Source organism: Elephantulus edwardii, unplaced genomic scaffold (genome assembly GCF_000299155.1).
Source record: "Elephantulus edwardii isolate Elephantulus edwardi_28Jun2011 unplaced genomic scaffold, EleEdw1.0 scaffold00060, whole genome shotgun sequence".
Classification (NCBI taxonomy): domain Eukaryota; kingdom Metazoa; phylum Chordata; class Mammalia; order Macroscelidea; family Macroscelididae; genus Elephantulus; species Elephantulus edwardii.
The window spans coordinates 12,438,373-12,456,490 of NW_006399810.1; positions in this window are offsets into that span (position 1 = coordinate 12,438,373).

The window sequence follows — 18,118 nt, forward strand, 5'->3', positions numbered from 1 at the left end:
CAGTGACTGCTAGTCAAATGGGCGCTTATCTCAAAGAGAAATGGCCTCCCTCTGGGATTCAAAACACCAGCAATTAGAAGTGAAGAGAATTGGCCTTGAAAAATGTAAGAAACCTCAAACTCAATGCTGTTGAGTTGGAATCTACCCATTGCTGACCCTCTATTGGGTCGTTAGAGACTGTAAATTGGAGAGAAGAAAACTGCTTATCTTTCGGACTAAAGGCAGCAGGTGGATTTCAACCACCTGCCTTGGCAGTGTAACTCCTAACCACTAGGCTTCCTCTACATCTTTGTTAAGATGAAACTTGTTAATGTCCTCCACAATGACTGTTTCACAGAGTGGCAAGTCATACAGAGTTCCAAGATGATTTTTATTCCTTACCCAACTGACAGGAAAAGAAGTCTTCAATGTATTGGGACTTGCTGATCAAGAGTTCACTTTGACTTCTTCACATCTGGGGGTATCTGTGTCATAACCAACTCTCTTGAGAGTTCTTTCCACTACACAAAATCTTGGATGTACCTTTTTTGTACAGATAATAGATTCCTAGGATCGTTTCAAGCAGTTGGGGAGTCAGCATTTGTTCCTCCCTTACGATTAACAGCAATGTTACCAGCAGTTTTGTAAAACTGGTCTATATTCGTAATTAAAACTTATTTTCAAAATGCTGTGATTTAATAAATTGTGCCTCTAGTCAATTTATAGGTGCATGCATTATTCCTGAGTTCTTTATTCCTTCCATATGACCTGAGCTGTCATGATTGTGAATCATGGGGAAAGGGGGTAAAAATCCTTTAGTGGGATCCAAGCGAGCTTTCAGAAAAATAGACTCACTGATTAAATTGATCCTAAGGCAGGGTTCTGATCTGCTGTTCATAGGGTTGCCATGAGTTATAGTTGACTTCATGGCACCTAATAACAACCTCCCCTTCTAGGAGTCCCTAAAAAAAAAGAAATAGCAAACCCACTGATTATTGATTTGGTTGCAGCTCACAGCCACCCTCTATCAAGTTTCTGAAGCTATAAATCTTTACTCTCTTAGAGTGGCCGGTGGATTCAAACAGCAAACCTTTTGTCTAGAAGACAGATCTATTATGCACTATGCCACCAGTGGCCTAGAAGTCCCTGGGCTGTCCAAATTGTTAACATGTTCAGTTGCCAAAGAAAAACTGGCAGTTCAAGTTTGTCTAGAGATGCCTCAGAAGACAAGTCTAGTGATCTCCTTTTAAGAAATCAGTCACTGAAAAAACGCCTGAGGGACAGCTTACTTTGACACACATGGGAGCAGGGAGCAAGTATGAGTCAGTGTTGACTCAATGTCATCTAGTAGTTGGTTACTTCCCCTCCAATTATACAGCCTCTTGTGGCATTTGTAACAATTGGCTGTGGAAAGGAATCCAGTTTATGACCAAGAGATGATGTGATAATTAAGTTGTGGCTTCTTCTTCATCCTTGTTAGATGACACTTGGTAATGTCACCCACAATGACTTTCACTGAGTGACAATCATACTGTACAATGCAGGGCTCTGTGATGAATACAGTTTCCAATATAAACTTAGAGATACTCATTTAATTATAAACCCTATCTTACCCGTATTTCCAATGTCAGTGCTGCTTTTCAGAAAGAACAATATGCTCAAGTCTGCCAGAATCATGCTAATGGAAAATTAAGCATATGAGCTCATATGAGCTCTGGAGTGACAATTTCTATACCTCACCAAGTCTGAATAGCTCAATTCTTCAGTCTGGACATCAGAACACAAATGTAGTTGTTAGACACTGTCAAGTCAGCTCCTACCCATAGAAACCCAGTGTACAACAGAATGAATGAAGCCCTGCTAATCTGGTGTCATCTCATAAGGTGTGTGGTGGTTCAAGCCATTGCTGCAGCCACTGTGTAAATCCATCTTATTAATGGTCTTCTTCTTTTTCACTACATCTCTACTTTTCCAAGTATGATGTCCTTGTCAAGGGACTGATACCTTCTGCTAACATGCCAATAATAAGTGAGAGAAAGCCTCACATTCTGGATTCTAAGGAGCACTCTGGTTGCACTTCATCCAAGATAGGTTTGTTCTTCATGGTCTATTTTATATTCTTCACCAATACCAGAATTGAATGACATCAATTCTTTCTTATTCATCATCAAGTTTTCACAAGCACATGAAAACACCATGGCCTGGGTCATAACTACAATAGGCAAGTTATAGGTATTTACCAGTTTTAAAAACCAAAAATACCAACCTAATCCATAGTCTTTTTGTTCTCCTTATATGCATGAGAAATTCAGACAATAGAAAAGGAATAAAGAACCTATTTAAACTGTGATGTTAACTAAGAATACTGAATAGACAGTAGACAGCCTATTGTATAATAAACAAACATCCTTAGACGCAAGACTGATGACACTAATTTACTAGTTTACTTTGGATATGTCATCAGGAATGATCAATCACGACAAGAAGGGTTATTATGTTTGGGAAGTGAAGTAAATCCTAGTGAGTTGGACTGCCATAATGGCCACAAAAGAAGAGTCAAACATACAGATTATGGAAGGGCCACAGGACCAGGCAGTGCTTTATTCCATTATACACAAGGTACTTGTGAGTGGAAATCAAGAAGCTGGAAGTCAAGAACATCAACACCATATACTTCACAGTCACAGTGGAGGACACTGCCTATCTTTCTCCTGAGGAGCAGCTGCAAGTTTCAAACCCTCAGAGATGCGAGACCTTGAGTTAGCAGTGCAACCCCTACAGACGGCTCCACCAGAGCTCTCTAGTAATGTATTTGCATATACAAAATATACTAATTATCTTTTAGTCTCCAGTCTTCACATTAAAAAGTTAGACAGAATTGTACTTGAAAGAAAGAATTTTACTTTGTGGATGTTACTGAGACTCAACCCACTATGAAATTATGAATTATGCAAAGCTTGTTTTGTTTCTTAGAGTTTGTGACTTTACATTAAGTTGGAGTAATAAGCAGTGGATTTTTGAACCCTAAGTGGAGCATAACATTTAATTATTTATGCAAAGTGCATTGGCAAAATGACATCTAAAGTTTCTGACATGTTTTCCTTTTTGTAGTTTCTCCAAGTGAGATATGTCAAGAAGCAGCTTTTCTGTGATCTGCCTCAAAAATAAATGGAGAGAAAGAAATGTAACAGATGGTTTGGATTAAATTTGAACAGTGATAAGTAATGGCTTTTAGGACAGCTGGGTAATGTACTCTGCTCAAAAACATGTTTGATCTGAAACACAAAAACAATCTTACGGTTTCCATGAAAAGGAAGTAAAAACCAAGCTGAAGAGTAGAGTAAATTGCTGGTTTTCTCCCCAGTATGGTCTATGTGGCTTTGAGAGCCATATGTTCTGTTTGATATAACTGAATAGAACTTAAATTTTCATTTAAAAAAAAAAAGTGTTAGTGACCAAACATTTATGACAAAGATTCATCACCACCTTCAGAAAAGCAAAGAATTAAGATTATGGGTTAAAAAAATAATATTAAATCAAAGTATGTCTTCAATCCTGTAGGGTTAAACCAGCTAGGTCCTCCTTCACTGTCAGATCTATGGAATATTCTAAAGCAACAGATTCTGAGGCAGGCGGCCAAGTTAATGCTTAAGGAGTAAGTCTGGTCATTTACAATTCCGTTTTCTCACAGAAAACATCAATAAAATCTACCATCCCAAGAAAATCTATAGAAAGAGTCATTAAAATGCTACTTTGCTAGAATCCGTTCATTTCCCAAGAGAGAAAAATCTGTGAAGGAGTTAGCTTAAAACAAAATTAATCTCCCACCAAGAAAATGCTACATCAAAACTGTTAAATGCAGAGATAAGGATTCAAATCCTAGGTAGATTCCTAAAAGTGAAGAAAACAGTATCTCTGTGAAAGGAAATAGTGAGGAGTGTGATTCTTCGGCTAAATTATTTGGAGGATGGCTGGAGTAGGTACCCTGAGAGGTAGCCATGAATTTTATCCATGGCAGCTTGCAAAATACCATCTGATTTTCTGACCTGCTCCGTTTCCCACCTGGGCTGGTCACCCCTCTTCCTTCAGCAACCTGGTGGTCCCCAACTCCCAGGAGGTCACCATGTTGATGCTGAACTTAGTGCTGATACTCGATCAGCATAGCGCATGCCTGGACTCAAGTGATCCTCCAGCCAAGACCTCCTGAGTAGCTGGGACTACAGTCACCCAGCACCATCTGATTTTCTTCTGAATTACAAATCTGGACCTGAAAATAAGACTGAGAGCCTCGACTGCTGCCAAATTCTCATTTCAGATGCACACAACATAGTCATGCCTGTCTCCAACAACAATAAAATAAAAGGAAGATAGAAATAAGAGAAAAATTTACTCTCTAAGCAAATCGAAAATGCCATTCTAAATACTATAACCAGCAGCAAAGCTCTGTGCTTGTGTAAACTCTTCCTTGTGTTCATAAACTCAGAACTGGTCACTGTAAGGTTCCCGAGTTCAGTGCATTATGCAGATCTGATATTTCATTTGTATGTAAAGCACAGATGAAAGGAAGACTTTAAAGGTACAATACCATCACTAATTGCTCTCTAAAGACAAAAGATAAAAGGGATAAGGGGAAAGGATGGAACAGAAACCAGGTTCCTTGATAGAAAGGACTTCCACTCAAATCAGAGAAAAGGAATGCAGAGGTCTTTCTCAGCTACTTGACCCAAAGCAACTTGATAAAAGAAAACTTTCCACCAGGAGACCTTAAAATAGTGCAAATTTTGTCAAATAGCATTATTTCTCATGATAAAAGAAAATAAGCTTTTCAGCTAGGAATAAATTTATAAATTAAATCGTTAGGAAAAGAAGTAAGGGACCTTATGGTAAAGAGTACTCCCATGATGAGCATTGTTTCTAATCTCCTCCTGTAGGTTGTCATGATCTAGCCCAACCCGGGCTCTACCTTAAAACTGGGAAATCTCTGGTGGTGTCATTCTTCGGGACTGCACTGCCAGTCCTAATGTCATGCCTCTATGCAGGTGTGAGTTCACCAGTGGGTCCATGGGGGAAAGACAGCCAGCCTCTTTCCATGAGATTTATAGCCTCCTATGATTGGTCCAACTGAGAGCATGACCCAAAACTTGGAGTATGGGCAGTGTGCCTCTGACAACAGTCACCTCTGCCTGTCATATCTTCTCCCCATGTTATGTTCCCCTGGGGGACACAGACCACTGGAGCAGGCAGGCCATGAGGTGCCAAAGTCCCTGAGGCCCTCAACTGAACTATTCTATAACTTCCTACTGTCTGCTTCCAAACCTGCATGGCTTAACACACATTCAGCTTCAAACGGGGTCTTTATAGAGTTAAAGGAAATATTAAAATATTATCCTATTTAGCTCTCTTCTTTTATAGAGAAGGAAACTAGGAAGCTGAGAATATATATAGATACACATATACACAGACACACATTGAGAGAGAGAGAGAGAGAGAGAGAAAGCATATTAAAATAAAACCAAATCAGTTGCCATCAAGTCAATTCCAACACATGGTGGACATCATGTAAATCAGAGCAGAACTGCTCTGTAGGCTTCTCAAAGGCCTATTTTTTTTGGAAGCTAAATTGCCAGGTCTTTCTTCCTAGGCACATCTTAGTGGGGCTGAACATGCAAACTTTCAGTTTGTACTTGAGTACAACAACCATTTGCACCACCAAGGGATTCTAGTAATAAAAATTACTAATATTTATTGAGCATCATGGTCTTTGGAGGCACTCTGGTGGCGTAGTGGTAAGAAGCTGTGCTGCAATCTCAAAGGCATGTGGCTGGAATCAACCAGCTGCTCTGTGGAAGAAGGACAGGATATCTTACCTTGCCTTTGAAAACCCGCCAGAGGGTCAGCTATGGATCAGTTCCAATTGGATAGTACACAACAACAACAACAGATGGTCTTCTTAAAGGGAGCTCTGGTTGCCTCGTGGTAAGAAGCTGCACTGCAATCCCAAAGGCACACAAAATAGAACGGGTCTTATTTGCATTTTATACATTAAGAAACTAAGATGCAAAGAGGTTAAAGAATTCTAGGGCCCATTAGACCAACACGCAGCTCAGTGGCTGCTCTGCTCTCTCTCACCGAGTGACTTTTCACTGGAGTACAGATGGTCACACTCCAAAGAATGCTCTATGCTACGCATACACTGTACCGCACACACTGACAGAGGCAAGCTCAAGACAGAAAGTTAAACGGCATCATACATTTAGCTCAATAAATGGCCCATTCTTCTCTCTAGCTTTATTAAGCAGCCATCCAACCAGAAGAAAAGCCTTGATAAAACAAGAAGGCGTATTGATTCAATCTTCGCTGTAATGGGATTCAGTCAAGGAGCAAAGTGAGGCATCATTTTCAGAAACTTGGCCTATTAACGTTTTATTGGTCCTAAACTCCGTAATTACAACACATTATCTCAGAATGCCTGAGTGGGCACTGCTTCATTCAAACACAAAGACAATGTCCACGTCTGTTGAGGATGAAGATTAATTAAAGTTCTGGCTCTCTGAAACCTTGACTTAAGATGTATCTGGTTAAATTTAAGCTACTTTGTATGCTTATACAACAAGTATATACATACACACATCTCTCCCCATCGGTCTCTCTTTCTCACTCTCATTCTCATTGCCTTTGAGTCAGAACAAACTCATAGCTGACCCTCCACCAGGTTTTCAGTAGCTGTAAATCACCCAGGAGGAGGCTACTCATGCTTTTCCTGCAGAGCAGCCAGCAGATTCGAATATCTCACCTTGGGCTTCTCTTGCAGCTTCTCTGCCACTAGGTCACAGGCACTCTCCTGTCCTCACATAAACAATAATGAATTCTTGCTGGACTTTAGCATAATGTCCAGTTGTCATAAAATACTCGCCTAACAAGAGTGTTGGTATGTCTTAAAACGACACTCATTAGAGCAATGTGTAAATAAAAACTCACATCTATAGCTGACGGCATCTGGCCCAATGGAGCTGCCAGTTTCTGAGAGCTCAATGCAAGAAGAGCCTGGGGCAGCTGGAGGAAGTCACAGCTTAGTGGTGGAGAGAAATGTGCAAAGATATTGTGGCAAAGAATGTGACAAGTGATATATACTGAAATAGAGGTATGCACAATTCAGTCAGCGAAAATGCTACAATTTACATGTCCAATCGACAGCCAATCACGAGGATGGCGTAGGACCAGACAGGATTTGATCGGTTGTGAGTGGTGTTGCTGTGAGGTGGGTATTGACTAGATGGCTCAGTGGAGGGGTAAGCTTTACCAGCTTGAACCTATAAAAGAAGGCCACAGAGATGTCATCAAAGATGGATTAGACTGGACTCCGAGGTGAGAGAGACACAGACATACATACACTAGATGAGTTGGAGGATCGTAACAGTGAGAGAAAGTCAGGTGGTGCACAGAACGGAGGAAGACTGGTTTGGTGAAAAGAATAAGACAAAGAATTTCCTCTGGGTTGAACCTTAAACAAATGCTGTTGGAGAAGGGTAAGCAAAGGAATAGCATTGACCAACAGGTTGGATCTGCTGTGTGTAACTAAGAACTCCTTACTTGCCTTGTAAAAAAGTTTTATCTGATTTGCTCCCAGAGAGTAAGCTAACGCCCTAGTTCATTGCTTTTGATGACATATCAAATCATGCTCATACCTTAAATTCTGCTTGACTTCTAAATGCCAATGGTTCTTTTAACCTGTAACCGAGAAACTTTAAACTGGATTCACAGATGAAACTAGTTATTAAAAGAAAGAAGAGGAATATGGGACATTTTCATACAAAAATAAAAAATAGTAATTTTTTATTACTATGTTTTATTTATTATTACTATTTGATGTTGTTATGTGCCGTCGAGTTGCTTGTGACTCATAGATTTAGTACTAAAAATTTTGTAATACTTTTTATTACTAAGTAGTATGGGATAGGTGAAGATGTAGTGGGAAACAAATAAAAGAGGGAGATATAATTCATGTAGGAAAGAGAGTGGGTATCTCCTTCTTGACTCAGAGGTGGGGAGGCCCTCAGGAAAGCCTTCAGTAAAACTTATTCAGCAGAAGGTCACTTAGATTGTTCGTACAACTCATTTATACAAACATACTAGTGAGATTTAAATAAGTATTACTCATAACACCACCAATCTAAGGGAATTTCTGGGATTATTTTGGCGAATTTTCTTAGGTCCATTCCCATTTCCATTTTGGGCATTCTTAATATTGTTGACATATTATTTATAAAATGATATCACTCTTTTTTCATTTAGCATTATTCCACAATATTTTCTTACTGCCTTTGAAATGTTATTTTATGACATCACAGTTTTGTTGCCATATAGTATCCCATCTGTGGTGCCTTTGATTTATTGTTTAAAATGGATTTTCTAGGCTGCTGCTTTTGACTCTGGCCACAGCGCATGGCAGAAATGTAAAAGAGGAAGTGTACGAAAGACTCATGATGGGATTGGTTCATTTTCTTATCCAACTGAGTTTAAATCATGCAGGTTTAACAGCAGAAAAGGGGAATCTCACTACCAGAAAGGAAAAAGAGGCAAATAATGCAGACTGCATATTTTGGGGCCAGATAATTCCTACACTAGTCAAACCAGGACCTAACAAGAGCAGGAGCAGCAGCTTTAGCAGAGAACCAGAAACCGGCAGGAGACAGTGCTGTCATGGGAATGCTGCCCAACGGAACCAGGGCCAAGAACCTTCACCCAAACTCGCTGGAGACTAAGAGGAGACACCATAATTGTCAGGACTAAGAGAGCTTTGTAACCCTGATCTAAGCAGTGAAGATGAAGGTCAAAGGGTCTGTGAGCATGCATGAGAAGTGGTTCTGACTAAGAAATTATATATCCTGCTACCAATCTGAATTTTAACCTGTTAACTTCTCTGATGCAAAGATTTTGAAGCTCTGTCCCATATACTTTAGGCATGTGGCCAGGAGGAACCAGTCTTTGGAGAAGGACAATATGCTCGGAAGGGTGAAGGAGACAATGCAGAACAGAAAGACCCTGGATGAGATGGATTGACTCAGTGACAGGGATAATAGGAACAGATGTGTCAGAGACAGTGAGATTGGCTCAGGATAAGACAGAGTTCAGAGCTATTGTGCATAGGGTTGCTATGAGTCACAGGCAACTCAATGGCACATAACAACAACAAACTTCTCTAATAAATGTCATAACGGTAAGTACAATTCTCTGAGATCTGTGCAGCCACTGCAAAGGATTTTGGATACTGTAACAGAGCAGTCAGGAGCACTAGTGGCCTAGTGGCAAGACGCTATGCTGCAATCCCAAACGAACACAGTTCGAATCCACCAGCTGCTCCACAGGAGAAGTATGGGTACTCTACTTCCATGCAATTAACTGCCTCTGAAAACCCACTGGAAGGTCCGCTGTGGATTGGTTCAAATTTGGTAGTACACAACAACAACAATGACAGAACAGTATAATTGGTGCTGGAATTAGTAGATGTAGGAACACTGAAACTATGTCAGACCTTATAGGAATAGGTTTGGTTTTGTAGATGCTGCCGCTAAGGACTGTTTATAAAGTTAATAGAGGTCTGATGTCATCCAAATGCCACCTCCTCTCTTTCTAAACTGTCTTATAGTCATCATTTCCTTTACTCATATTTTTATTAGTAATTACGCATATTTTATTTTCTTTCATTTTTGCCCAGGCTGCTAATTTCCAATTACAAAATGCCCCTCTGAGAATACTTTGTTGGAAGACTGCAAAGACAGGCATTAATGCCATCTAAGGGGAAGGAGTCAGGAAATCAAAAGATGAGCTGCACTGGGGAAAATCTGCTGCCAGGGAACTCTCCAGGGTGCTAAAGAGTCAGTCTAGAGACTTAGCTGTGCCTAACCCAGGCTATGGTCTTCTTAATTGCTTGCTATGGATCTGATCACTGGACAATGATTAAGGATGATTGGGGGGGGCAAACGATGCCTTTGAGTTGTGGTGCTGAAGAAGAGTTTTGAACATACCATGGACTGCCAAGAGAACAAATGGGCTTGTTGTGAAACCAGGTTGATCCTTGGAGACAAGGATTTTTGAAACTCCATCTCATATACTTTGAGTATGTTGCCAGGAGGGACTAGTCCTTGAAGGGCATCATGCTTGGAAGGGTGGAGACTCAGTGTAGGAGAGGAAGACCTGGATGAGACGGATTGGTACAGACTGTGGCAAAGGGTCAGGTATGTCAGAGATGGTGAGGTCAGCTCAGGACAGGGCAAAGTTCAGAGTTGTTCATGGGGCTCAATGACTCATAGTCAACTCAACAGCACGTAACAGCAACAATGGGAAAGTTACTGTCCAATTCTAACATTAATTTTTAACTTTGCATTCAAAGTTTTCCATTTTACCTATTTTTTCCAGAGTTTCTATCGTTAAAGAGAGCTACTTTTTTTATAAAAATAGAGGTGTATGGTAATAATAGCAATTATGAGATAGAGAGGGAGCTCTGGCAGCATAATTCACAGGGAGTTTGCAGCTAATCCAAACACTGTGCCTCTCTGGTGGCTCAAATTCACCAGGGACTCCAGAGGAGAAAGGTGAGCAATCGCCTCCTGTGATTTTACAGCCCAAGAAGCCCAGTGGGGGGTCTGCCCTAAGTAAGTTCTACTTCAATGTCAATGAGCTGAGATGAAAATAATATACAGCAAAACAGAATAGATTATCAACCAAACATATATTATATGGCTTGGTGACAGGAATTATTTGTTACAAGAAAATAAATAGATATGGAGGTTGGAGCAGAATTGGGAGACTATTATACAAACGCTAATTGATCAAATTAAACCTATCTGCGATCACATGGCTCCTTGGGACAAAGTTGGAACATGAAGCAAAGACTTCTTAACCTAGTTTCAGCTATTTATGATATGCCAGCACTTTCATATTATTGCTCTCAGGTTACTGAAGAATATGCTTCTGATCGCACCAGCCAGCACACACATTTTTATCTCAGATATTCTATGTACTCCATGCATCGCGAGAGTATGAGAACTGCCACTCTGCTATCCCAGCAGCTTCCTGCCCAGCAGAAGAACTTATGCAGTGCAATTTTCAAGAGCATTTGTAACATAATTTTTGTGGTTGTTGAGTTTTTTAGTTGCTTGGGGTTTTTAAATTATCTGCAGCATAAACTAGCTATTTAATATCTCTGAGAAACAAAATATTTAAATCAGAACCAAAACGCATACCAGGAATCCATGAAAATCACTGGGTGCCCAAAGCAGCTTGAAGTAAAGCCATGTAGGCTGTGCACACAGTCTACTGTTAGTGCTTGGTTCCCAGAGGCTCGTGGGCCTGGATGCTTGTCTGAATTGATGTTGACTTGGAGTTCTTCAACTCCACTCTGATTATGTTCTTGCCATTAGCCTCATTCTTCAATATCTAGCTCCCAAATGATTTCTGGTTCCTGGCAGCTGTCAGTTAGCTCTGATAATCTGCTGTTCAGGTCCCAACAGTTTCTCAGGTCCTCTGCTATCCCATGATGCCTCTTCTTCATTCTTGCCCCAAAGACTTCCTATCCTGGCTACCTTGTCATTCATGTCACCTATGTCTTAGAGGTACACAAAGTGGCCTTATGAACAGCCATAGAAAACATTCCAAACCAAAACTGTCCGTGAGCAGTGTACAGAAAGATGAGGCCAAATTTGTTTTCTGGTTTTCACTAAATTCACAGCTTTTTTTTACTTAAATTTAAATTCAAATACATGCAGAAGTAGGCTTCCAAGTAATGCCATGCCATATAGATTGTGAGCTAAAAGGATTTGAAATTTATGTTCTGCTTTGTACTAGCTGTGTGTCTTCGAACAAATTATAACCAATAAAAACTTCCATCTCTGTATTAGTTTGGCTGTCTTCAGTTGTAAGGCAGAGAAAATATGATTCAAATTGACTGTTAAGCAAAGGTAACATACTGGTTCACATAACTAAGGAGTTTAAAAGATCAATTTTAGGTGAGACTGCATCAAATGGCTCCATTTTATTCTACATAACCTGGTTTGTTTCCTTCTCTCTATGCTGACATCTCATGTTGACAGCAACCAGACTTGGTTTCAAACACCTCTTTACATGCTTTCTGAGTCACCTTGAGCAAGGGAGTGGGGTACGGGAGCACCCTAGTCCCCAGGGAAGCTCTAAGATTCATTGTGATTGAACCAACTGTCAATTTACATCATGTGGCCCCTCCAGAAATGATCACTGCTACATACAGGAGAATAGATGACTAACCTGAGCATCGCTTCCATGTTGAAGGCAGAACAAAAGATTCCAACATCTTACACCTGCACATAGCCTTTACTGGTACAACTAACTGCAGCTGAGAAAAAACAGTCACATATTTCCTCTAAACCAAAACCAAACCCACTGCCTAAGCCAAGTTTCCAAGGCTGTGAATCTTAACAGGAGACACTTCATCTTTCTCCCATGGAAACCTGACACTTAACCTACATGCAACAGGATATTTTCTTTTTTTTAAGATTTTCAGAACCAGAGTAAAAGCAACTGCTCAAGATGTTTAAAACAAAAGACTCAAGAACACAGATAATAGGTTCAGTATATAATTATTGCCAAGTGTTGGAGCAGTCTCTCAAAACCATCCTGCATTCCTCCTTTCTATTCCTCCTCTTTTTCTTGTAATTTTCCAAGAGTTTTGGTTACCCAATACTGAATTATCACTCCACTGAGTTCAACGAAAGGAAGCTCAAAGCTATTACTATTATTACAGCCAAAGAGGTCAGGCAATCAACGGTGTCATACACAATGACAAAGATTCCCAAAGCAGGGAAACACTGCATGGTTTAAAGTCAGGAAGAGTGTACCCCAGGGATGTTTCTTATCGCAATACCATTTCAATCTATATGTGGAACAGATTATCTGGGAGTCTGGGTTCTATTAAGAAGAATGTGGCATCCAGATTGGAGGAAGACTCATCAATAATCTGCATTATGCAGATGACAAAACTTTGCCTGCTGAAACTGAGGGGGACCTGAAGCACTTGCTGCAGAAAATAAAAGACTGCATCCTTCAATATAGATTGAAGCTCAAAATCAAGAAAACAAAGATTCTCATCACTGGGCCAACTGGCAACATCATGATAGATGGAAGATATTGAGATTGTTAACAGCTTTCATTTGCTTGGCTCCAGAATCAACACTCTTGGTACCAGCAGCTAGGAAATCAAAAGACTAATTGCATTGGGAAAGTCTGCTATCAGAAACATCTCCAGAGTACTGAGGAGCAATGATATCATTCCAGAGACTAAGGTGCACCTGATCCAGGCCACAGCCTTCACAATTAAGTGCTATTCATCAGAAAGCTGGACAATGACTAGGGATGATAGATGAAGAGTTGATGCCTTTGAGCTGTGGTGCTGGAGTACTGAATATACCATGGAAAACAGGTTTATCCTAGACAGGGTGAAACTAGGATGCTCCTTGGAGGCAAGGATTCTGAAGTTCCATCTGACATATTTTGGACATGCTGCAAGGAGGGACCAGTCCTTGAAGAGGGATGTTATGTTTGGGAGGGTGGAAGGACAGCACAGGTGAGGAAGACCCTCGATGAGATGGATAGACTCAGTAACTAGGGTAAAGGGGACAGGTGTGTCAGAGACAATACTGTTGGCTCAGGACAGAGCAGGGTTCAGAGCTGTTGAGTTACAGGTGACTTAACATTCCTAATTAACATCTAAAAATATCAAGTAAATAAAAAAAACACCCTCACAAAATCCAGACTCCTTTATAGAGGGAATTCAAACAAGAAATTTCAAATATTTAATCCATAAATGTTTACTCTATCACAGCATTATGCTGTGTGAACTAACTCAGGTACATAAGAACAAATTCTGTATATGATGATCCTGTGTGTTTATCATGAACTCTGTTATGCTCAAGTCCATTATTATTTCTTCTTGAGGATCTTCCTCTCTTTATCTGACCCTTTTCCCTGCCCAGTATTATGTCTTTTTCCCAAGGACCAGGCTCCTCCCAGCGGCATGCTAAAAGTAGATGAGAAGTTTCATCATCCTTGTGTCTAAACACCCTGGCTTCACTTCCTCAGTACAGTTTTATTGGTGCTTTTGGCAGTCCATGGGAAATCCAATACTTTTCACAAACACTACAATTCAAAGATATAGATTCTTCTATCACCTTTATTCATTGTCCAACTTTCACATACAATTGAAAACACCATGATTTGGGTCAGACAGCATTAGTCTTTAAACTAACATCTTTGCCTTTTCATACTTTAAAGAGGTCTTGAACAGCAGGTTTGCCAAATGCAACATATCTTTTAAAAAATATATTTTATACTGGTTTGCTTACAAGTTTGTATACATTGTGTTTCACACTATTCTTCATTCACATTGTTTCATAATACAATCATTCCCATTCTCTATGTTTAATAAAATTAATCACCATTGGACTATGCTAACCATTACCTTGTCTTTTCAGGTTTCCACCAGATCTTTCCCACATCCGTTGCCCTCTCCCTCCACTCACCAAATAGTGGAACCCTGTGGTTTCACCCCAACCCGTCCTCACTCTTCTGCTCCCACGCCTTCCCCCCTTGGATCCCCATATGTTTTATTAGTTATCCTTCTATTTTTAAAATAATGGTCTTGTGCAGAATTTGACCTTATTAGTACACTCAGCATAATGCTTTCCAGTCTCTCCCAAGTTATATAGTATTTTTCAAAATATTTGCTCCTGAGTGCTGCATAGTATTCCATCATGTGAATGTACCACAATTTCTCAATCCATTCAGTTGTGGTTGGGCATCTGAGCTATTTCTATGTTCTTGTGATAGTGAATAATGCTGCCATGGACACTGGTGTACAAGTCTCTGTTTGTGTCTCCATTCTAATTTCATTGGGGTATATTCCTGGTAGTGAAATAGCTGGGTCATACAAAGTTTCTATGTTCAGTTTTTTAGGAAACACCAAACTGCCTTCCAGAGTGGTTGTAGCATTTTACAATCCCATCAACAGTGTAATGAGAGTCCTCTCACCTCTCCACATTCTCTTCAACATTATTACTTGCTGCCCTACTAAATTTTGCCACTGCTTCTGGGGTTAAGATGTTATCTCATTGTGGTTTTTATTTTTATCTCTCTTATTGCCAGTGATTTTGAGCATTTCTTTAGCAGCATATTTTTTTAATATTTTCATTAGTTTTCATAGAATAATGCCTTTGTAGTGTGTTGTTGTTGTTGTTGTTATGTGCCGTCGAGTTGTTTACAACTCATAGCGACCCTATGTACAACAGCCCTAAACCCTGCTCTATCCTGTGCCAATCGCATTGCCTCTGACACACCCATCCCAATTACCCCAGTCACTGAATCAATCCACCTCATAGAGGGTCTTCCCCTTCTGCGCTGTCCCTCCACTCTACCAAGCATGATGTCCCTCTCCAAGGACCTGTCCCTCCTTGCAACATGCCCAGAGTATGTCAGACGAAGCCCCAGAATCCTTGCCTCCAAGGAGTAGCTTGGTTTAACCCTCTCCAGGATGAATCTGTTTGTTTTCTTGGCAGTCCAGGGTACATTCAATACTCTTCTCCAGCACCACAGCTCAAAGGCATCAATTTTCCTTCCCTCCCTAGACATTGTCCAACTCTCTGATGCATAACAAGTGATTGCAAAGACCATGGCCTGTATCAGGCGCACCTTAGTCTCCAGAGAGACACTGTTGCTCCTGAGTACTTTAGAGAGGTCACCAACAGCAGACTTTCCCATCACGATACATTTTTTGATTTCCTGACTGCTGGTGCCAAGAGTGTTGACCGTAGAGCCAAGCAAACTGAAGCTGTGAACAATCTCAGTCTCTTCACCATCCATCTGTGGTGAGAATCTTGGTGTCATTCATATACATTGTTTTATACCTTCTTTGAATTGTTTTATACTATCTTTACATTGTATTTCATACAATCATTCATATACATTCTATTTTCCTATTTATTTACAAAATTCAAATACATTGTTTCACTGCTACCTACCATGGATGTTGATTGTGGATCCAAGAAAGACGAATGTCTTGACAATTTCAATCTTTTCTATACCTATAATGATGTTGCCTATTGACCTAGAGGTGAGAATTTTTTTTTAATGTTGAAATGTAATCCATACTGAAAGCTGTAGCCTTTTCCTTCTTCAGTATATGCTTCAAGTCTTCTTCACATTCTGAAAATCAGGTTGTGTCATTTGCACACCACAGGCTTTTGATAAGTCTTCCTCCAATTCTGATGTCACATTCTTCTTACTATAGTTCAACTTCTCTTTTTTAATTTTATATTCGTTTTCATACAAAATTCATGCTTTCTCAGCATACTGACTGAATAGGTATGGAGAAAAGATATGGCCCTGACACACACCTTTCCTGATTTTAAATCATACTGTGTTATCTTGGTCTGTTTAAACATAGCTTTAGTAATATTGCCTTAATGGACTGTTTACTGAAATATACATTACAAATGGTGCACAATATCTGGTGTGATGGAGTTTTACAAATGACTATACACACTCATAAAGATACATATTTATAGCCCAAACACATCCCTCACGCCCCTGCACAAACAGTAACTCAAACTCACTGCTGTAAAACTGGAACTGACTCACAGACCAACTCAATTGGGTCTCCAATGTTGTAGCTCACATGAGGAGACTGTCTAGCTTTGTTCCATCATAGTCTTTACTTTTCTAAGTTCTATTAGTAAAGATTATTTTTTACTGCTTTAAAGACTATATGAGTGGAATGACATTGTACAGAATCTTTTGCATCTGAGTTTACTGAACTCTGTAATATTCTCCTGGGTCCTTTTGTGTAACAGTGTTGATATTGTTGTTAGGTGCCACTGAGTTGAAACTAACTCATAGTTGACCTTCGATCAGGTTATAGGCTGTAGATCACAAGGGAGGAGACTCTGATCATCTTTATCCTGTGGAGCAGCTAGTAGATTCATTCTGCCTGCCTTTGGGTTGTACATACAACTCCTTAATCTGTAGGCCCCCTAGCAAGTGTTTTCTAACTAAACCAAAATGGCCACGCCCACTGCCATCAAGTAGATTCTGACCCTCAGTGACCTCTATTGCATTCCCAACTCTATATATATTAAGAGCATGTTGTCTTCTCCTTCTCGCTCAGAGCATCTGGTGGGTTCAAACTGCAGACCTTTCTAACAGCAGCTCACTATGCCACCAGAACTGACTGTTTTCTGACCATAATGTTTCTTTACATATGAAGTATGCCATAGCTTGCTTATTTATGCATTCTACTGTTGACAGATGAATAAATGGTTTTTAGTTGCTGCAAAACAAGTTACAGGAAACGTACTATTCATACTTAGATACAAAAAAGCATTAAAAAAAGTAAGCATATATTCTGTTGGGTATGTATACCTAGGAGTTTAATTACTGGACTATGGAAAAGAAGTATGTTAGCTTTTACAAATATGAATCAAGTTGCTAGAATCAGTCTTTATGTACCTAAATATTCTTGCCTGCTGGGTACACATATCTAGAATGAAACTGTGAGATATCAGGGGACAAATGTGTACAGGTTTGACACTCCATTTAAATTTTTAAATACATAGGCAAAGCTGTTCATAATATTCCTCTATTGTTTCATTAATGCTTATAAGATCTTGGGTAATGGCATATGTTCACTCCGAGTATTCTTCTTTTATTCCAGACTTCCTTTTTTCCTTGATCCACCTTGCTAGAAATTGACATTAAAATCCTTTTAACAAATCAATTATTAGCTTTTTCATTCTATTACTACCTATTCTATTACATTATTTTTGGTCTTTTTCTCCAATTTCTTTGTGTTCAATTCTCTATTTTTTTCCAAACTCTTGGGATGCTTAGTTATTTCTTTTCAGATAAAAATAGTCAAGGTTTCTATTTTCTCTTCACCACAGATGAAACTGTGTCCCACACATTTGTACTGCTATATTTTCATTATAATTCAGTTAAAAATATTTTCTAATATCTACTGAATTTTATTTTTTGACAGGCAGACTGGTTATTTAGAGGGATATTATACAATTCCCAAATATTCGGTGACTGTTTAATAAATTTTTTACATTAGTTTCTA